This window comes from Chrysemys picta, chromosome 6, assembly GCF_011386835.1.
Source record: "Chrysemys picta bellii isolate R12L10 chromosome 6, ASM1138683v2, whole genome shotgun sequence".
In the NCBI taxonomy this organism is placed as follows: domain Eukaryota; kingdom Metazoa; phylum Chordata; order Testudines; family Emydidae; genus Chrysemys; species Chrysemys picta.
In genome coordinates this window covers 21065966-21088776 of record NC_088796.1, presented here as the reverse complement: position 1 = coordinate 21088776, position 22811 = coordinate 21065966, and the positions used below count along the sequence as shown (strand labels likewise).

The 22811-nt window shown below is 44.0% G+C and overlaps 1 protein-coding gene across 17 annotated transcripts in view; it reads right to left on the bottom strand.

Annotated features, from left to right (window-relative positions):
- NEDD4L (NEDD4 like E3 ubiquitin protein ligase) overlaps positions 1 to 22811 on the bottom strand; it is a 348035-nt gene that overhangs the window by 220126 nt on the left and 105098 nt on the right. The gene's annotated exons all lie outside the window — the stretch shown is intronic.

Here is a 22811-nt window from a genome sequence, read left to right as displayed (position 1 = left end):
GCCTATAAATTTGAATTTCCTGTATGTCATTGCAATCCACTGAATTTTCTTAAATGCAAATAATCTGGTACTTTAACTATAAGTGGAAGAAGAAATAAGCAAACTTAGTGACACTGGTGATTTTTAGGAGCAGAAACAGTCAACACAGGCGTGCTGGGAAACAGCTGTGCTAATGAGCTTTAATAGGCTGGCTGAGTTGATAAACAGGTTTGGCAGAGTTTAAACAAATAGACAAGGTGAGGGACAGGCACATGCAAAGAGGCTCCATTACTGATGTGCAGGCCTCAAACTTTAGATAAGCAACCAAATATTTCATGCTTAACCAAACCTTGTACACTGGATATCTCACAATGGCAGATTCGCTCAGAAGAGTTCTTGTACTTCCATGCTACCAACTTGTCTAAGCAGATCATGTTAAATTTCTGTTGAAACCCACAACACAAGAACAAAGGGGCATTCAATGAAATTAAAAGGTGGCAAGCTCAAAAATGATAAAAGGAAATACTTTTGTACAGAATGTATAATTAGACTGTGGAATTCATTGAGGCCAATAAATTAGCAAGATTCAAAATAGGACTAGACATTTATATGGATAAGAATATCCAGAGTTATAATTAATGATGCCAAAAATTTTGGCAGGGATATTAAACCTACTGCATCAAGGCTTACAGAAGTCTCTACCTATTAGAAATAAGCCTGAGACCTAAAGTGGGAGCAGATTATCCTACCTCTGCCTACTGTGGGGTTCTTGCACCTTCCTGTGGAGCCTCTGGTAATGGCCAGTATCAGAAACAGGATACTGGAGTGGACTAGATGGACCCCAGGGCCAATCCAGTGTGGCAATTCCTATGTTCCTAAGTGCAGACACATGCAAATGAAGTAAATATCAAGGTGGTTTGCTCAGTTTGAATCTGAATCTTTCTACAGTATATCATCAGGAAGGAAACTGGCAACTCCATGAGCAGGGAAGTTTAAAAAACTGAGAAAAAGAGTCAAGTATCAGGGGGTAGCCGTGTTAGTCTGTATCTACAAAAACAACAAGGAGTCTGGTGGCACCTTAAAGACTAACAGATTTATTTGGGCATAAGCTTTCGTGAGTAAAAACCTCACTTCTTCGAATGCTGCATTCGAAGAAGTGAGGTTTTTACTCACGAAAGCTTATGCCCAAATAAATCTGTTAGTCTTTAAGGTGCCACCAGACTCCTTGTTGTTTGAGAAAAAGAGAATACACTAGAATAAAAGTCACTTATTCATCATTACTACTAATTTCAGGGTGGGTGGTTTTTTCCGCTGATTAGCCCTATCAGCTTCTCCTGCTGTTTCTTCTCCCAATACAATGATGTTTTTTCTTTTGTGAAGATGAAAGCAACATAAAATCTGCTATTATGGTCAACCAGACTCTAGCAGCCACGCTACTGCCCAAGGGCCAAAAAAATGCAAGGGCAGCGGGGGTGGGGGAGTAACAGGCAATCAAGAAACGCAGAGGAAATCTGGAGACAGACATACACATCCTGGAACCGACGTGGCTACAACACACTGCATACAGGAGTTATTAGAACAACAAGGTGAGCGTGGTATCTACTGAACAGACCATTTAATTTTGTTCAATCTTCTATTTAGCAGTAACGCTCTGAGTACCTTTCCCAGACCTGAAGAGTTCTGTGTAGCTCAAAAGCTTGTCTCTTTCATCAACAGAAGGCGGTCCAATAAAAGATATTACCTCACCCACGTCCTCTCACACTGCCTACAGGTGATAGTGACAGGATCTGGTGTCTTAGAACTCTACATTAACAGTGTTTTTTGTTTGTTCCCAAAGTATTAAAAGCATAACATACATCCCTCTTACAAGCCTTATTACAGAGAAGAGCAATTGGTCTGCATCATTAGGGCTGAGCACGTCTGTATGCTGAAGAGGAGTGTGATGGAGAGTTTGCCTCACACTGGTGGAGAAAGGGTTAAAAGCAGCCCTGGGGAGGCTACACAGCAGACAGCCAATCAGTGAGGGGCTGCAAGAAGCAGCCAATCAGGGCAGAGCAGGCTTATATATAAAGAGAGCTGCAGGGCAAAGGAGTCAGTTCCCTCTTGGGAGCCCAGGAGAAAGGACTGGATCCTTGAAGGGCTGAGGGAACTACTAGCACCCTGGACAGATCAGTGCTGGGCCAGGTCAGGGGAGAAAGAGGGTGATCCAGCCTGACTGGCTGAAAGAATGAAGCCTAGATACAAGGGCAGAGAAGGTGCTAAGGGGAAGTGGCCTAGGGAAATGGACGGTGGGGGTTGAAGGAGATGCAGCATGTGGCTGCCGCCTAGAAGGTCCCTGGGTCGGGAACTGGAGTAGTAGGTGGGCCTGGGTCTTCCTCCGCCCCCACTTGCCACTGAGGGGCGTGACCAGTGAAGGGCTGCAGTTTGCCACTAGACAAGTGGCTAGAACTTTGGGCTGCAGTCGGCCACAGAGACCAATGGCTGGACAGACGACTGCTGCTCCCCCGGGGGGAGGGGAGGAGCGAGAACAGAATGGGGCATGGCCGGAGGGCTGTGTCCTGAAAAGGATGCTGCAATCCTTGAGATGATGTGGGTCTGGACAGAAGTGACGGCAGGCGAGACACCACTGGAGGAGGGCGCCCTGCAAAAAGACAGCTAATTCCCAGAACGACCAGAAAGAGGTGGCACAGTGGTGAGTCCTACCCTGTTACAAAGAGGAACAGGTTGGCCATCTGATAGTGCCTTACCTCACCATCTACAATAGCATATGAGCAGCAACTTTACAAAGAAAATCCCCAAGATAATCTCCTAACTCTCATCTCCAAAAGGACAGCGCAGGATGCTGCTGTAGGGCATCAGATTATTAAATAAATCTTTCTGAAATAATCTAATGCAATCGTCTCATCCAAAGTGCAACACTGCATGCTGATTCTCCCCCTGCCCCCCATGTAAAAGGAGCAATTTTGTTTTACATGGCAAGACTAGCTGTCAATTACCATAAAACCAAACAGTTATGAAGTAACACAGGACAACATGAAAGTAAGGCAACTCTGAAAACCATTTAAAAAAACCACTTACTTGGCAAATGTTAGCCTATGCCCCTATAAAACCAAAGAGATTTATTTAAAAAAAAAAAAACCACCACCATAACCTATTTAACTTGATTTTCCTCCTCTCAAAACCCTTCAAAAACTTTACAGGGCAATCTTCAGCTAATGTCCATAGATATATCACCATTTAAGTTAATTTCCATCAGCTGAGGCTCTGACCTTAAGTTGTTTTTAAAAACAACTCTATTGATCTTGGCTTCCAGTTCCAACAAGCATATTTATTCCTTTTCAGAAAAGTGTATTTTAATGACTGCCTGCCCAAAAGGAGAGGGTAAAAAATGTTTTGTTGCAGCCAGTCAAAGGCCCATGTTGGCACAAGAAGAAATGAATATAAACTGGCCATCAATAAGTTTAGGCTTCAAATTAGATGAAGGTTTCTAATAATCAAAGGAGTGAAGTTCTGGAACAGCCTTCCAAGGAGAGATGGGGAGGTAAAAAAATCTAACTTGTTTTAAGACCCAACTTGATAAGATTATGGAGGGGATGGTATGAGGAGACTGCCTACAATGGTATATTGCCCATCCATGACTGCTTGTAGCAAATATCTCCAGCAGCTGGAAATGGGACACTAGATGGGGAGGGCTCTTAAGTTACCACAGAGAATTTTTTCCCAGGTGTCTGGCTGGTGGATCTTGCCCACATGCTCAGGATCTAACTGACTGCCATGTGGGGATTAGGAAGGAACTTCCCCCCCAGGTCAGATTAATAGACACAATGGGGGTTTTTCACCTTCCTGTACAGTATGGGGTATGGATCACTCACCACTTTGAACTAAAGTAGAGAGTGGATTCTCTGTAACTTGAAGACTTTAAATCAAGATTTAAGGACTTCAGCAACTCAGCAGGAGGTTATGGGGCTATTAGTGGGTGGGTGATGTTCTGTGACCTGAGACATATAGGTGGTCAGACTAGATCAGTGGCTCTCAACCTTGCCAGACTACTGTACCCCTTGCAGGAGTCTCATAAATCTTGCATACCCCAAGTTTCACTTCATTTAAAAACTACTTGCTTACAAATCAGACCTAAAAATATAAAAAAAGTGTCACAGCACACTTTTACTGAAAAATTGCTGACTTTCATTTTTACCATATCATTATAAATCAATTGGAATAGAAATATTGTACTTACATTTCAGTATGTAGAGCAGTATAAACAAGCCATTGTCTGTATGACATTTTAGCTTGTACTGACTTTGCTAGTGCTTTTTAGGTAGCCTGTTGTAAAACTATGCAAATAGCTAGATCAGTTGGTGAAGACCTTTGTGTACTCCCATGGGTGCACATACCTCCAATTGAGAACCACATGACCATGATGGTCCTTTCTGACCTTAAAGTCTATAAGTAATGGACATTTTTGTAGGTTTCTAGCAAATGCAAACTAAAATTAAGACAGGGGAACTAAAAATCCTGCCCCCCCCCCATATTATTTTTATATATTCTCACACACCACACACACACACATATTATATATATATATATATATATATATACTCGATCATAAGCCGGTTCGTTTATAAGCTGACACCCCCCCCCCCCAGATGGATAAAAAAAAATGGAAATTTTTTATAACCCATTCATAAGTCGACCCTATAATTCAGGGGTCAGCAAACATTGGATCCTGGGCCATCAGGATAAGCCGCTGGCGGGCCGAGATGGTTTGTTTACCTCAAGCATCCACAAGCACAGAGGTAAACCTAGGTAAACAAAATGTCCCGGCGTGCCAGCGGCTTACCCTGATGGGCTGGGACAGCAACTGGTGGGGAAATTTGGGGGAGGGGGAAGAAGCTGGGAGTCAGGGGAGTAACCCCTGTGACCACCCCACACACATGACCCCACGCCTAGCCCGGGACCCTCACACTCTCCCCATCCCATCCCTTCCCACCTTATCTGGAGAGGGCAAGGGGAGGAGGTCTCTGACCTGGCTGGAGCTGCTCCGGCAGGGTGGGCAGCACGGCCGCAGCCTGCTCCGGCGGGCCAGACCGGGCAGCACGGCCGCAGCATGTTCCAGTGGGCTGGGCCAGGTGGCACAGCCGCAGCATGCTCCGGCAGGCCAGGTGGCGCGGCCACACGCTGCTCTGGGGGGTGGGGCCAAGCGGCACGGCTGCAGCCTGCCAGCCCCGGAGCTGCAGCTGCTTCAGAGGCTGGGGGGAGAGCAGCGTGGCCAGAAGCAGAGACACACTGGCCCCGCCTCTTCCCTTCTGGCTCTGCTGCCTCTCCTTGCTCCTTCTGTTGTGGGGAGGGACTGTGTCCCACCTCTCCCTCTCTATACCCGTTCATAAGCCGACCCCCTTCTCTGGTGCTTCCCTTTTTTACTAAAAATATTCGGCTTATGAACGAGTATATAATTGATGTCCTCCACACCCAGACACATGGCGCTCCATGGACGCATCATAGTTATCTCAGCAGAAACTCGATGCCTGCTTCCCCTACCCACTGTGTCACGCCATCACTTCGCCAACACGATTCCAGGGAGCCAGGCTGTCTCTGGCTGGTTGCTGCCTTTTTGTCAGAAATAGTCCTACTCCAGTGAGAGCTCCCACCAAACTTAGTCAGCAGTGTGTGGATTCCTCATACTGTGGATAGGAATGACAATACCTTATCCCCTCCTCTGTATGCAGATCCACAGCCCCACAGAAAGACTGTGGGTTCGGGACTGGGTACCACAGAGAGAACTCTGCCTTCCACACCTTCTGGCCAGGGCTCTACAGGGCAATGTAGATCAAAGGTAGGTTGCTTTGAAGATGGTGTTTCAGACTGGACTCACTGTGCCTCACAGTGTTAAACAAAATAGGTTATTTTTTCCACAGGAACATGCTGTAGACTGAATGAGCAAAATGTGCAACTGGATGAGACAGTAAGATCAAGAATATCTGTGAAAATGATTAATACATTAGATATGTTAGCTGCACTAGAAGGAAAACTGGGACACGAGAGAGGAATACACTGAAGAATTAATAGCAGTTCTTTACATTGTACAATGCATAGGTATAACAGGAAGCAGTTCACATCTTGACTTTGAAGAGCTGCAGAGGACATAATTGAAGATCTTAAAATGTAGGAACATCATAAGCCAAAGAAAATTTTCTATTTACCTAACTAGCAAAAAAGGAAAAAGGTTCTTAATATTTATTCAGAGTCGTGAAGCTGAAAAGTTTCACATAAAAGCACTATTATTAGATGCCTGTGCAACCAAGCTCCACAATAGGAGAGAACTTGGCACCACGGTATTGCATTGGGTGGGGACAAATTCCACAGGAGAGAAGTTGTGTCAATAGCTGAAAGCTAAACACACTTTGTGGCAAATTCCGCAGAGAAGGACCCTTCTCTTTATATTTTGAAGTGCAGAGCACAAGAACTGACACTCCACAAGTCATAACCCCTGCTGGCTCATTAGGACAGTGGTCACATGTCAGACACACACTTCTACTACAGGCACCAGTGTAGGCACATGTACTAATCAAGTAATTAACAGCAGGAAGGCCCAAACTCACTCTTCAGAAACAAAAATATTCTTTAAAAGATCTGTAATTTAGAAGACTGTTTTGGCCTCCTGCTGAACATAAAGCTTGTGTTCAGCAGTGGTTGAGCACCACGGTTTCAATCTCAGAAACATTTGAGAGTTGCAACATGTTCTTCCAGATATGAACCTTGCCATGACAACCCAAATCTTTGTGACCTCTTCGCCAGGTCACTGAGTATACTCTATTTGAAGCTACTCTTGCAAACTAGTCTTAAAAAAAGGCTATTAAGGAATGTGGCTACACAACTATTCAAAAGCCTCCACCCACAATAGTCTGGGATGAACACTGCTTGCCTATTACCCAGGAACTGAATTTTTACATTAAATATTACTGGGGGACTTCTGATTGTCTACGTGGCCCTGTCAGAATGTTTTTTCCCTTGAAACAGAAGAAAAGTTTTTGAATAGAACTCATTATTGGCAATAAACATGGTTTCTCCTTTGGTTTGCTGATGGGGAAGATATTTGTTTAATGCTGGGGTGAGGTTTGAAGGCTACATCTGTATGCAGTTTCAAGGATGGGTTTTGAGATATGTTGCCATTTTCTTCAGTTCTAATTTGTTAGGTGGTCAGAAACCAACAGCTGCAAGTGCCATATAAATTTAATTCTTGTAAAATAGTTCTATTACTACATAATTAAGGGGCTGTACACTAAACATTACACTCATGGAAGTGGATTACACAGCTTAGCAGCAGCTACTCAATGGAGCCTCCTCCTTCTACCATCCCATGAACAAAAAAGGTCTTGCTCCAATCTCCACAGCCTCCAAAAGATCTCCTCCCCCAAATGAGCTCCACATAAACCGTTCCAACTCACACCAGAAGCCGCAGCTTCACTCTTACCAAAATCCAATGCACTAAACATTAGTACAACGAGAGAGTTCCTATTCACAAGAACACCCAGCACCATTTCATTCTCAGGTTTAGCCTCCAGCCACCTCGGCAGCAATTGACTGCTAGATGACAAAGCATTTTAAATTCTTCTTTGATTTCACCATTTCCAGCCCGGGAAACCTTTTCCATATCAAAACCCTCCCTGGAACCTCCTCCCACATTTTAGTATAAATCTGACATCTGATCATGATCCCCTGGTTGAGAATATGTCCTAGACCTAAAAGTTGGGATTTTCATAAGTACACAGCATTGGCCTGCTTCTGCTCCCATAAAGTCAATGGTGCAACTGCCACACTTTAAATGCTTTTGAAAATGACACCCCAAAAAGATACAGTAACCACAGAGAGCCAAAGAGCCAGCACCCATCTTCCTGATGCTCAGCAAAATCTGTCCTCCAGCAACTAAAAAAAACTCTCCCAATCTAGTAAGGAAACCACAGAGACCCAATAGGTCTGGAAGCCCACATTGACACATGGAGAGATGCTCTTCAGAGCAGAACTGCACTTAAACAAACAAGGACTATACATTCTTTTATTTTAACATAAATATAAAATTACATTAAAAACTCCTACTGTGATGGAGTGGACTAGACCCTGAGGCCCCCTGCGGGAGGCCTTATGGCCCTGCCACACCCTGCCTCAGAAAAGGGTAGTAGAGAGGTCCTCCAAGCTGTCTAGAGTAGCTGTGTGGGCAGCAACCAATCAGGGCCCAGCAGACTAGTATAAGAAGAGCTGCGGGGCCAGACTGACAGTAGTCACCTGCTAGAGCTGGAGGAAAGTGGATGGTGCTCTGGGCTGGCTGCTGAGACTCCACCAGGACAAGGGTGAAGAATGTGCTGGTGCTACGCCTACCCTCGCCCTCATCCGCCAGCCAGCGGGAAAGTGTCCAGGACTTTGATGCACCCCAGAAGAGGTATTGAACTCTTTTAGTGGCCCAGCTGAAGAGCTGCAGCCAGAAGGTCCAGAGAAGTGAAGAGTCTCCAGGGAGGGAGTCCTGGGGGGGATGTGTCCTACACCAGGGCCTGGACCAAGTCTGCTCGAACAGCAGGGACAATTTGAGAGAGCCCAGAAGGGGCTGAGACAATTCAAACCAGGGTACTGTGATAGGCCCTGCTGGACTGATTGAGGAGCAAGCTCAAAGATAGGGCTGCAGATCACGAGACCTTATTGAGGACTTTGAGATAGGCTGAGTTGGACTTGTCCCCTGGAAGGGGTTTGCTTTGTTTTTATTTCACATACAGACTGAGAGAGATTCGGCCGGAGGGCTGAGTCAGCAAAGACCCACCACAAACAAGTAGCGAGAGCGTACAGGCACACGCACTCGGCCACAGGGCACTCGCAAGAGGTGAGTGCGACCCCATTACACCTACATTTAAAGAATGTTAATTTTTCTGTGTCAAGCACTCAAAAGTTAGGAAATGCCAGAATTAAGGTTGCCCATGCAATCTTAATTCAGTCTCCAAGTGTGTAGGCATCATGATAGTCTTCAGTGACATGATCACATACTATTCTTCCTTACTTCATTCAGCAATCAGGATGGATGGCGTTCCTCACAGTCCCATTTTCTCCTCATTTTTGTATGTGTGGCCCCAGGCCTTATAGGCCTTATTTACAGCACGCTATTCAAGCCCTGCTCTAAACACAGAATTATTAATTTCTTCAAGAGCTCTTATATGGCACTCATCAGGATAGCATCAGAGTGATTAGCACAGGGGTTGGCCAACTACGGCCTGTCAGACCTTTTAATCTGGCCTGCAAGCTCCCACTGGGGAGCAGCATCAGGGGCTTGCCCCGCTGCAGCCAGGGAGCGGGGTTGGGAACTTGCCCCACTCTGCGTGGCTTCCGGAAGCAGCAGCATGTCCCACTCTGACTCCCACGCGTAGGGGCAGCTAGGGGATTCCACACACTGCCCCTGCCCCAAGCGCCATCTTCGCAACTCCCATTGGCTGGGAACCACAGCCAATGGGAGCTGCGGGGGTGGCGCTTACGGACGGGGCAGCACATAGAGCCGCCTGGCCACACCTCTGCATAGGAGCCGGAGTGGGGACGTGCTTCTGCTTCCGGGAGCTGCTTGAGGTAAGCGTCGCCTGGAGCCTGCACCCCTAATCTCCTCCCCCACCCCAACCCCTAGCCCCAGACCTGATCCCCCTCCCACCCTCCAAGCCACTTGGTCCCAGCACAGAGCACCCTCTTGCACCCCAAAACCCTCATCCCCAGCCCCACCCCAAAGCCTGAACCCCAAGCTGGAGCCCTCACCTGCTCCTGCATCCCAACCCCTGCCCCAGCCCAGAATAGTCTCCCACACCCTGAACTCCTCTGCCTGGAGCTGTGATCAGGTAAGGGATCAGAAATAGGTCCTACAGTCACAGAGAGCATGTCCCTGCCCAGCATCCTCCTCCTGGAGTGATGGATGGCCAGCACCAGGAAGAGGCCTCATGACTTCATGGAGCCATGGATGGGGTGGTGCGTGGATCAGGAGGTGCAGGGAGAAGAGCAGACAAAACCTCAGTAAGAGGTTCTGGAGGAACCGGAACAGGCTGCAACCTGACATGCTACTTAGAGGTGAGCTAGGGTCTCCTTTTTGCTGCAAAAGAAATAGGTGTCAAGGGAGGCGCTAGGTACAGGCCCGTGTTCATGGCTCTGTGAAGGCACTGACTATGGCTATCAGGCTGTGGGACCAAAGTGGTCCACTGGCGTTCCTTGCCCTCCTCAGGTGGCATGTCCTGCCACTTGGTGTCAGGGCAGGACACAAGGGCAAAAAAAGGATGGTGAGGAGCATGAGCACGTACAGATGCTTCCTGGGCACGGTTCGGAGACGGACCAGCTGGATGTTTTTAGATGGCTCAGATTGTGCATTGGGGTGGGCCATTTAGACTCATGGGACAGATGCCTGATAAGGTTCGGAGGGCCATTAGATTGGAAGATGTGTAGGGAATGAAGCAGGGTATTGCAGGAAGAGAAGTGATGGTTACGTGGGTAAGTAACTGAATGATGCCCTAGAGAACTGGATGCTATCCCTGCCTCTGCCAGAGAACTCTTATGTGATGCTAGTCCAGGGGTGGGCAAACTTTTTGGCCTGAGGGCTACATCTGGGTATGGAAATTGTATGGCGAGCCATGAATGATCATGAAATTGGGGGTTGGGATGCAGGGTGGGGTGAGGGCCTCCAGCTGGAGGTGCAGGCTCTGGGGTGGGGACTGGGATGAGGGGTTTGAGGTGCAGGAGGGGGCTGAGGGGTTAGGAGCATGGGAGGGGGCTCCGGGCTGAGGCAGGGGGTTGGGGTGTGGGAGGGGATACTGGTTCTGGGGTGAGGCCAGAAATGAGGAGTTCAGGGTGCAAGAGGTGGTTCCGGGCTGGGGCAGGAGTGCAGGGGAGGGGACTCCGGGCTGGGACCGAGGGGTTTGGAGGGTGGAAGGGGGCTCCGGGATGGGGCAGGGGTGAGGCTCACCGGTCTGTAGTTCCCCAGATTCTCCTTCTTCCCTTTTTTAAAGATGGGCACTATATTTGCCTTTCCAATCCAAATACCCCAGGACATAATGGGGTTGCTCAGACAATAAACCCAATTGTTGCAGTGCACTGTTGACCTACATGCCCAAAAAGCCCAAACTGTAGTCTTCAGTTCTGGGAGAATTCAACGGTCACCCCCAACATGGTGCCACATGGCACCATGATGAACATCCTTATATCTACCCCTCCACACAACAAGGAGAACTGCTACAAATACACCAACCAGAGGTCAAAGTACATGTCACCTGCTACACTGTTGTATGTTTTAGTTACAGGACATAAGTGTTCCCTCTTTCAAATCCTAAGTGAAAACAAAGTCAAGTATAATTCACCCTGTTAGAGTGTTGGTAAAAATAAATTTTTGAACAATGTATGTGTTTGGTTGCACTTTAATTTTATTCCCTGCTTCTTTGCACACAATAAGATTCTATTTTTGGAAACCACAAAGTATCTTTATTAGTTTACCCCAAGCACTAAGGAATTCATAGTGGGAGGCAAAAATCCACCTATACTTAACAGACAACACTGTGGCTGACTACTAAAATAGTCTTTTAAGGCCTCCCTCAGCAACACAGATCCAAAGTTAGCTTTTCCAATAGCCCTTGTGTCTGTCTGTTCAAACTCAGCAGATTGCTGGTCCACCTCACCCTGCTGCAGCTTCTCCCACTTCACTTCACAGATTTTATGCAATACGTGACAGGCAACTATAACCATGAGGATGTTTTTCTGGCTAAGATCCATTCTAGTTAGTAAAGACTGCCAGCATCCCTCCAATCTACCAAAACAACATTCAACAGTTATTCTGTACCTGCTGAATCAGTAATTGAACCTTTCCCTGGTGGTGTTGAGGTGACCAGGTTACAGCTCCATGAGCCAAGGCAGCAAGGAGTAGGCTGAATTCCCCAGAATCAAGCCTGGCATGTCAACATCGCCAGTGCTAATCTGCCCTTGGGAAAGAATTCGAAGAGCTACACAGGATAAAGTCCTGTATTCTTAAAGATGCAAGTGTCATGCACCTTCCCTGACCAGCCCACACCTACATCGGTGAAGCACTCCAGTGAGCAATTAGCCCTGGCATAGCCAGGGAAAAGTATCCCTTTCTGTCGATGTACTCACTGGCAAGGGGGTGGCTCCATAACGGGGATATGCAGGCAATCCCACCAATCAGTGCTTGTCTTTCAGGCCCAGAAGCAACACTCATGAGAATTGTGCTGAGTTCAGCAGGACCATGCTTCTTACAGATAGATGCCGGAGACTGAAAAGCACCAGATAGGATTGTGGGATTTTTTTAAAATGCCACGAAAATTATGGGATGTGGAAAGTATGGGATGGAGAAAGTGGCATGGTGGGAACTTGACCCCCTAAGCTTCCAGAAATCCCTAGGCAAATCATTGGTATCCCACAAAAATGCTGCAAAAATATCCCACAAAGCATTGAGCCAGCCTGCAGTGCAGGGCACACTGGGATACCTATCTGTGATTCACCGCATTTGACACTGACACAAGCACTCCCATTGAGTACACACAGTGCTGATGCAGGCACCCAAATCGTGCACGTGCCCAAGCAACAAACTTCGGCAGCTGTACGCAGACATAACTTACTTTCTAGTATAGACGTGGCCTGAGAGAAACCTGCGTAGGACAGTGATCCGGGGTCACTGGAAGCAGCCCATAAGTGGAGCAGTAAATTAGGGAACCATTGGAGAGGAAGGAGATGCAGAAGCAGCCACATGAGAGATCCGGGAGCAGAAGCAGTCATGTGATCCCCGAGACTTACAGCTTTTAAAAAAAAATTCTGCTTGACAAAATGTGGGTTAATTCAAACTATTGTGTGTAGCTCTAGCCACCTGATATCAGTGTTCTAACAAAAACTGAAACTAATAGAACTTTTAATGAAAAACTTGCCATATTTTACACATTGTGCATATGCTGCAAATAGCCTCTTTGCTTATTCATTATGATTAACTGCAGAAAAGCCCTGCTTTCTTACACAATTAAAAACTAGTGGTGTACAAGTAGAGCTGATCCCAAAGTGGGACTGGGGCCTTAGACAGATTTGGCAGTTCCTTTTTCTTGGCATTCATTAGAACACAGGGTCATTTGTTTGCCACTTACATACATTCAGAAATACTTGCGCTTCGGAATGTTTTTTATCCTGAAAAGCTGCATTCCAGAAAACTGTATTCCTAGGGCTTGACATATTTGTTCTACTGCGTTTAAAAAGTAGCTCAAGTGCCTCCAGTATAGACTTACCTACAATAAATTATTTCTGTAGCACAGATTATTAATAATATGCTTTATGAACCAGTACAATAATATGGCAAAGCTTGCGTTAAGAACAAAATTCACTATTAAATCAACAGAATCCATGTTTACACTTAATTAAATACTTGATTAAAAAAAATAAAAAAATTAACATTTCCTGCTCTATTTTAGGGAGATACTGAATACCAACTGCTGCAAGGGAAAACAAAATCCTCAACTCTGGCCTAGGAGAGTCAAATTTTTACATATTTCATTTTAAATTGTACATATATACAATGAAAGTACTATAATGAAAAATAAAAGACATCTGAATTCATAGAGGACCGTCCCAATAGAAATCCCACTTGTGCTACTTCTACCTATTAATTCTAGCCAGTAGAAAATTAAGGCCAGGAAAATTATCTGATAGACAAAAGATGATATTCCTTGTGACGCTGGCAGACCAGCTGCCAGCTCATGCCAAGGTCCCTAGGCGCCAGCTGAACACTGACGAATGCATAGCTGGAAACCTGTCTGGCTCACCTGCGTGTTAGCTTTATCAAAATAGGTGTTAGATTTATAAAAATGGATTTAGTGTTTAGACTTTATGAAATGCTTGTAGGATGCTGCATGTATTACTCTAACTTAACATCTGTACCCCTTAACATCTGTACATCTGCTTTAAGGTTATATTAAGTGTTTGCATGGTAAACCTCGGTAACTGTAAAAAGAAGAACAGGAGGACTTGTGGCACCTTAGAGACTAACAAATTTATTAGAGCATAAGCTTTCGTGGACTACAGCCCACGTGCCACAAGTCCTCCTGTTCTTCTTTTTGCAGATACAGACTAACACGGCTGCTACTCTGAAACCTCGGTAACTGTGTAACTCACCGTAAAATAGGAAAAAAGCATTGATTAACATAAAGGCTGGTTTCCTACAGGAGACGTTGGGTTCTGCACACAAGGCGGCCAATTGAAACCAAATGAGCCACTGTGAAACAAAGGAAAAAGTCTTCCGTGATTGCTCCCCTCCACCCCCACACCGATGAAGAGGAGATGTACATGAGGACTCAAACCATCAGCTTGAACTCTGGGAGAAGGGAATAAAAATCCCTGACAAGAAGGAAATATATCTTTATGCTGCTTAGACTCTGAGGGGCAAATATTTCTAAGTATAAGCAAGGGATCCCCAGTGCTTGCCCTGGGTTAGCCCTAAAGGACATAGAATCTTCTATAATAGGCTGTTTATTACCTTTTGGAACCTAAGACTATAATTCATTTGTGTGTGTGTTTACCTGCTTTAGCCTTATACATAATGCCCATTTCTTTTTCTTAGTTAATAAATCTTTAGTTAATTTATTATAGAATGGCTACAAGTGTTGTTTTGGTATAGGATCTAAAGTGCAAATAACCTGGGATAAGTGACTTGTCCTTCAGGAATGCGAATAACATGAATATTGGTGTGATTTTTGGTGCAAGAGACAAAGGCAAGCTTGCCTGGGTATCAAGATGGACCGGAGTCTGAGACTCCATGTTAAGGCTGTTCTAGTACTTGAGGAGTTCACACTAGATACTGGGGATTTGTGTCCTGCTTCTTAACGGTCTGCCTTGAAGTTCGTACTCAAGCTTCTGAGTCGCTCCAGATAGCCTGACACTCCCTTACCATCACAATCTAAATATGGCAGTTCTTCTCTTACAGAGTCACGTATTTCTTATGTACCTGTCACCAGAAACATCTTGGCACTGGAGATAACAAAATATATCGATCAACATATTCTGTGAAAATAGGGACTAAAATCTTCTCCCCATCTTCACTTAGGCTATGGCTACACTAGACAGCTTGCAGCTGTCAGCTCTCTAATGTAGCCATTCTAAGCTGACGTAAGACGGCTCTCCCGTCAGCTTAACTACTCCAACCCCTGTGAGCACCAGTAGCTATGCCAGCTATCCCACCAACATAGCCCTGTCCACACCAGCACTTATCTCGGTGTAACTTATGTCGCTCAGGGGGTGGTTTATTCAGTAATGATCACAACAAAATGGGGATACCTCCCAAGAGTGGATTTTTTTTGGGGGGGAGGGAGGGGCGGAGGCACAGTCGCATGCGCCAAAGGAGTTCTTTGATGGCCACTGAGTCCAATGTCCGAATAATAGTCCCATCCACAGGTAGGGCACACTCACACACTAGCAATGCTCAAAATCCGAGCAGCAGATTCTCTCTTTCTTTCTCTGATGCCATTCACCACAAAGCTTGATCCAGTCTGCCTCACTCCATCTACAAGCTGGCTCTGCCAACCAGAGGGGCATTTCCCAATCATCCACAGAGATTCCAAAGGATATTAAATCATCGCCACCTGAGTCTTCTCTTACTAATCAACGTTCCCACGAATGACATACCAGAACAATTTAACACTTCCACATTTGTCACCCTGTCTTGCCATCTTATTCAAAGAATTTTATGCAGGCATCTGATATGAAAATTGTTTAGTGTTTTGTTATGTTTGATGTAAGTCATCCATGTTTCTGAACTATATGGAAGAGGGGATAAAACAACTCTCAAATACGGATTTTCACTTTAGTTGAGCATTTGTTATTGTTCAAGGCTCTGTCTTGCAAAAGGTCAAAGTTCCTGGCTGCTTTGCTGATTCTACTAGTGAGCTCAGCATTGAGATCTACATTGCTGGTAACAGTAGAGCCAAGGTAGCAAAATTGGTCAACAACATATGGATGAATACGATTGAAGGTGATATCTGGAACTGGTTCTGAAGAGCCTTGGTGCATAACAGTCTTCTTCAAGCTTATTGCTAGCCCAAAGATTTTGCATGAATCAGAGAACTTGGTAATAAGATGTTGTAAGGCATCAACAGTGAGAGCCACAAGGGATGCATCATCTGCTAACAGGTCTTTATGATGATCTCCTTCACTTTCGTCTTAGCACTGAGCCTTGCAATCTTTAAAAAACCTCCATCGTGTCTAATGCTAAGATAGACACCGTCTCGAATATCATGGAACACATGTTGAATCAGGAATGAGAAGTAAATATTAAACAATGTAGGAGTCACTACGCAACCCTGCTTCACTCCACTGTTGATGTTAAACAATCTCAAGTCAATCTCTTAGTTTTCATACATCACAGTTTCTTCATGCCATCATGTAAGGATTTCACAAGGTTTAGCAATATAGATGGCAAACCAAGCTTCTTCAGAATAATGTAAACCCCTGACCAACTCACCGCGTCAAAGCCTTTCGTTACATCTATAAAAGCCATGTACAGTGGAACATGCTTCTCTCTGCACTTTTTCCGCAGTTGTCTTACAGAGAAGACCATGTCTATGGTGGACCTTCCTGAGCGGAAGCCACACTGGCTCTCAGGATAGATTCTCTCAGCTAAAGTTTGAAAGCTAGGTAAAAGAATACAGTTTAAGATTTTTCCCAAGATGTTAAGAAGAGATACACCTCTGTGGCTATTACAATTACTTCTGTCTCCTTTGTTTTTATAGAGTTGAATGAAACGAGCATCCTTAAAAATCTTGTGGTACAGTTTCTTCCTCCCAACAGAGTAGCAATGCCTCGTGTAATCTTTGCAGCAAGCTTTGTTTGCACATTTGTAGAGTTCAGCAGGTAAAACAGTCAGATCCTGAAGCTTTGTTGTTGGGAATCTTTTGGGTGGAATAAGCCCATCTAAAAGTGTGGTGAGATCTTGATTTCAACCTGAAGAAGGTATGTTGCATTCTAAGTACCTAGTCAATGAATACTTTGAAAGATGCATAGTCGTGACTGGTTGAGCCCATGAGATGCACATTTAATAATAGAAACACTTCACAGAAGCATCATTGTGACTGCCAAAGCAGGAGATAAAGGATTTCAAGATACTTTAATGAAGGTAGGAAATCACAGCAGGTTAAGAACTTACTTCACAGTGGTTAACTTGTCATGAGGACAGGTTTACTCAGATGGGGTTAAAAAAATGTTATGCTAAGTACAACACACTGAAGAACAGTGGGTTAAAGAGAAGCCACTGCAGGCATACCCCTAAATGAGGATGCAGATGCACATAAATAAGGAGAACTGAGGGTACAGAAATGAGTTAGTGAAGACAACACCATTGTGAAGAGAAATCAAATGTAGACACAATTAAGTTTCACTCGTTTGTATTAGAATTCATTGTTACAATAAGCTGGCTGATGAGAAGCACCACCACATTCTGCATATCTCATCCAAATGCACATTTTGGCTGGGAAAGAGGGTGAGGTGCTTTGCGGGATTGGAATCAGTAGTTTCCCACAAGACAGTTTCACACCACCCAACATAGCAGAGCTCCACCCAGCAGGAGAGTATTGGTAAATCTTTTTGTGTATATATCATATAGCTAGAATTAAGAGGTGTGGTCTATTAAAATTACTGGTTTTCCAAGGTTGCTTATTTGGTCCAACATTATCCCTCAGAACCAAGGCAGGTGAAAACATTACCTAAAAAACAGAAAGAGAATCAATGCATGGATTTTTTATTTTTATTTTTTTAAAATCAGATCTATGTAGGAAGAACACGGCTATCACCAAAAACCGCTTACTGATAAAATGTTATCAGTGATGTGGTAACTTAACTTGGTGTAATGGCTCGTCAGGTCACCACTACCACCTCTTTCCTCCAGTTGATCAAGATCATTTGTATTATCAAAAAACTAGGCACTGCTGAAACACAGAACAAAACGATAGTCCCTGCTCCAAAGAGCTTACAATCCAATGTATAAAGAGAAGTGATAACTTGTGCAGACAGAATAAGGAAATCATGAGATAATATTGGGCAGCATAATAGGCAGTGATTGGTTGGTAGGATAGGTAGTGGCCTCCGCATACCAGCAGGTTAACTACTGTCAAGTGAAGAGGCCCAGGGGCTGGACAGCTTCAATAATAGTTTATGGACTTGCAGAACAACTCAGTGTAACACTAATATTCCAAAAAAGCCCCCCCAAAGAAAAAACAAGGAAAAACACCCACACTGGCTGGGTTAGTTTTATTTTGAGCAAGGTGTGTGTGTGTGGGGGGGGGAAATAACAACAAAATGGGATTTTCTATCATCCTGCCTCACCTCCCTCTCACTATCACAGTTATTATATCCAACTGGGGTGGGGGAGCAACCCAACATATTTAGATGCTATTAGCCTACTAAACCAAGGGAACAGAAAGCTAAGGCTTCCACTCTGCCCCCTAATTCACCCTATTATGATTGCATACTGCAGATCTAAGAACAGAGACCGACTGCTTCTTGGAGTGCATTTAAAACACAACTTCAAGCAGAGACACAAATGCATCTCCACCCCACCCCCAGCACAGAAGCAGTACGTATGCAGTAATATATCACTCTTGCCCTATAAAACAAACATGGTTTAAGTGAGATACAATGGCAACTGTACACATCAGTTATAATTTAGATTGGACAGGAATTTGAACAGTAATACATTCTTGAACAATTACAGTATAATGGTCCAACTCTTAAAAAATCTGATTTAGGGGGCTAGTTCATGATTTTAAAAGACAATTTACAAACTCAGACAAAAACCTCCAGTATGTGGGTAATGCTTAAAGAGGAGGTTTCTTTACATTGAATCAGGTGCCACCAGCAGGCTCAAACATAATGAGTTTTCATCCCACTAAATCCTAGCTCCTTGATGTTGTTATATTTTCAAACGGACGGCCATATACTAGAGCAAACTGAACTGTGCTTACATACTACACTTTATAGCAAAAACTAACCGGGTCAGGTGAATCAGAAAGGAAAATCCCTCTGGCTAAACTAGTCTCTGATGAAATTTGTTCTTTGCATACCTTACACATGCATCAGGATTTCAGTGCAGGGCCTGAAGATACTCACGCCTTTTGTTCACTGATGGGATGATTATTGTATGTGGAATTTTGTGTATTCTAATGCACACTAGTGGCATTAAATGCAATACAAACTAGAGTTTTCCTGTATTGCCCCGTAGCAAAATAGCATAATAAAAACTGCCAAGTTATACCTGCTCCAATTATCCCTGGAAAAGCCCGAATAAACTGGTGATATCTAAAGAGCTCTAAGGCTCCTACGACTATTTTGTTTTTGGAAGTTTTCAAATTTCTTTTCATAAAAGATGCTGTATTTGACTCTATAAAAGGATATGAAGTAACCTGTCAATTACTGCATTTAAAATGAACATCATTTCTTAATAGCCTCCTGTTAGAGCTGAGAACTACATGAATAAAATCTAATAATATATTTTCTCTTTATACAAACAGGCTTATAAGGAAAAGAACTCTATTGAATGTTAAAAGATAGTAGGGAAAAAATGCAGTACCCCTGCAGGTACCATTACAGGGCTAAAGAATTTGCCATTTACATGTCTGTAACCCTACCTCTGAAAGTAATTTGGGGTTTGTCATCTACCTGATGCAACCTCAGATGATTTCATACACTGTAGCAATACCAATTATCCATATCTTCTGTCTAAAAGCCCCAAAGTACCTTTGAAGACAAAGTTACAAGAGCAAATGGAAAGGGAGTAAGTTTAAAGTCCTTTAGAAATTGTTGTTTTTCTTCATTTATACCAGCTTATCTGAATTTACCTTAATAAGCCTCAAAAAACATATGCTGTGTTGCTGTAGCCACGTTGATCCCCGGATATTGGAGAAAAAGGTGGGTGAGGTAATATCTTTTATTGGACTAGCCTCTGTCGATGAGACAAGCTGAAGAAAAGACCTGAAGAAGAGTTCTGTGTAGCTCGAAAGCTTGTCTCTCTCATCAACAGAGGCTGGTCCAATAAAAGATATCACCTCACCCACCTTGTCTCTCTCTCAAAAAAAGGTAGTAAGTCATTTTGTTTTCACTACTGATACAGCCAGTGAATGTTAACATAATGTGCACATAACTGATTTCCAAAATTACTACAGATTTAATCAATTTGTGTTGAGACAACATTGAATAGAGACTACCTGTTCCTCCAAAAAAGGATAAAGTTCATGTAACCTGAGAAACTGACTAAATCCAGCATCATGTGGTTTCATATTTATTGGGTCACTTGGACTTCCAGAGCCAACTTGTTCTATGTACAAAGATTTATTCCCCCGCCCCTGCCCTGTACTTCATAATGATCAATATAAATTCTGCCCTCAATTACACCTCTCAAAGGATTGCATCTCCAGCACTAGTGCTTCCTAGCACCATCCCGGTTATGGTTTCAATAATGTCAACTATCAACTCCACTTTTTGCAACATCTTGACTTTTACCAGGCTGTGACCCACGTTGCTCCTGGGGACAGAACAAACCACTACCAAGAACCTTGGTCAAATGTAATGAAACAAAAAGGAGTTTTATTTGGCTGTTGCTCCCATCAGGTAAGGCCACCTGCTGCATAACAAACAAGACACAGGGGGCAAAGGAGCAACAAATAGTCTTGTGTCGGGCCTCCTTTCCTTTGGGGAGGCCCTAACAGGTGGCAGTTTCCCAGGCAAGTTTCTGGCAGTAAGTTCCAACAGCAGTCCTGTGTCAGGCCTCCCTTCCCTCAGGGAGGCTCTGTCAGGCAGCAGTCTCTAAAGGACACTGTAGGTAGACCATTGACTGTAGTCCCACATCAGGCCTACCTTCCCCCTGGATCTGGCTGACAGCAGTTTCTCAAGCAGTCCCTGTTCCCAGCAAGGTCTCTGTCTCTCTCTCTCATCAGGAGCTGGAGGTCAGCTCTGCTTCCCAGTCAGCCCCCAGCTGAGCAGTGCTCTCCCCTTCTAACTCCTTCATCCAAGCAGGTGTAGCAGGGTAGAGTCGACTGAGCCCATAGCAGATCGTTAACCCTATCCCGGTCAGTGTGAAGTTGGTATACCTTACCAACAGACCCAACCCCACGGAATTTTTGGAGGGGACAAAGATACATTGTCAACAGCGGCAATGACTGCTGCTCATCAACCATTATCATTTTCTATAGCAGTGATTCTCAACCAGAGGAATGGGTACCCCGGGGAGACACAGAGGTCTACCAGCGGGTCCATCAACACATCTAGATATTTGCCTAATTTTACAACATAAAAAGCACTAGTGACGCAGGACAAACTAAAATTTCATACAGACAGTGACTTGTTTATCCTGCTCTGTATACTGAAATGTAAGTACAATATTTATATTCCAGTTCATTTATTTTATAATTATAGGATAAAAATTAAAAAGTAAGCAATTTTGCAGTAACAGTGTACTGTGACATTTGTATTTTTAAGTCTAATTTTGTATGCAAGTAGTTTTTAAGTGACATGAAACTTGGGCTACACAAGGCAAATTAGAGTCCTGAAAGGGGTACAATCTGGAAGGGTTGAGAGATACTGTTGTATAGGAAGAGATAGGAGGAGGAGTTTGTTTGCTTTAATCCAAGTGTCTCTACATATTTGATGGAAAACTCATGATTATAAAAGGAACTGTCAGAGGCCTAGCAAGTTCAGGTCAGTGGTTATGTTGAACTTCTTACAATGAATAGTTGGGTTTCAAAAGTTGTTTTGTGATGATCTGTAACACCACATTTTTGGTTCTGAGGTTGGTCACAGAAGTACTGGAATCATTTGATAAATAATAGGTTTTGATAATGTTAATACATAAATTTCCTTTTAAACGTTGCTACGTTACATAAGAATGGTCACACTGAGCCAAACCCATGGCCCCTCTAGCCCAGCATCCTGTCGTCCAACAGTGGCCAGTGCCAGATGCTTCAGAGGGAGTGAATTCTAACAGAATACTAAAGTGATCCACCCCCTATCATACAGTTCCAACATCTAGCAATCAGAGATCTAGGGACACAGCGCATGGGATTACATCCCTGATCATCTTGGCTAATAGCCATTGATGGACTTAGCCTCCATGAATATACCTAATACTTTTTTGAATCCAGTTATACTTCTGGCCTTCACAACAACCCCTAGCAACAAGTTTCACAAGCTGATTGTGCATTATGTAAAGTCATACTTCCTTTTCTTTGTTTTAAACCTGCTGCCTACTAATTTCATTGGGTGACCCCTGGTTCACATGCTACATTAAGGAATAAAGAACACTTCCTTATTCACTTTCGCCACACCAGTGATTTTACAAACCTCTATCATACCTCCCAACGGTCATCTCTGTTTCCAAGTTGAACAGTCCCAGTCTTTTTAAATCTCTCCTTGTATGGAAGCTGTTTTGTTGCCCTTCTCTGTACTTTTTCCAATTCTGAGTTGAGGCAACCAGAACCAAATGCAGTAGACAAGGTGAGTGTACCATGGATTTATAAATTCACATTATGGTGTTTATAGTCTTATTACTTATCCCCTTTTCCTAATGATTCCCAACATTGTTAGCTTTTTTGACTGCCGCTGCACATTGAGCAGATGTTTTCAGAGAACTATCCACAATGACTCCAAGATTTCTTTCCTGAGTGGTAAAGGCTAATTTAGACCCCATCATTTTATATGTATAGTTGGGACTATTTTTCCAATGTGCATTACTTTGCATTTATCAACATTGAATTTCATCTGCCATTTTGTTACCCAGTCACCCAGTTTTGTGAGATCCCCGTGTA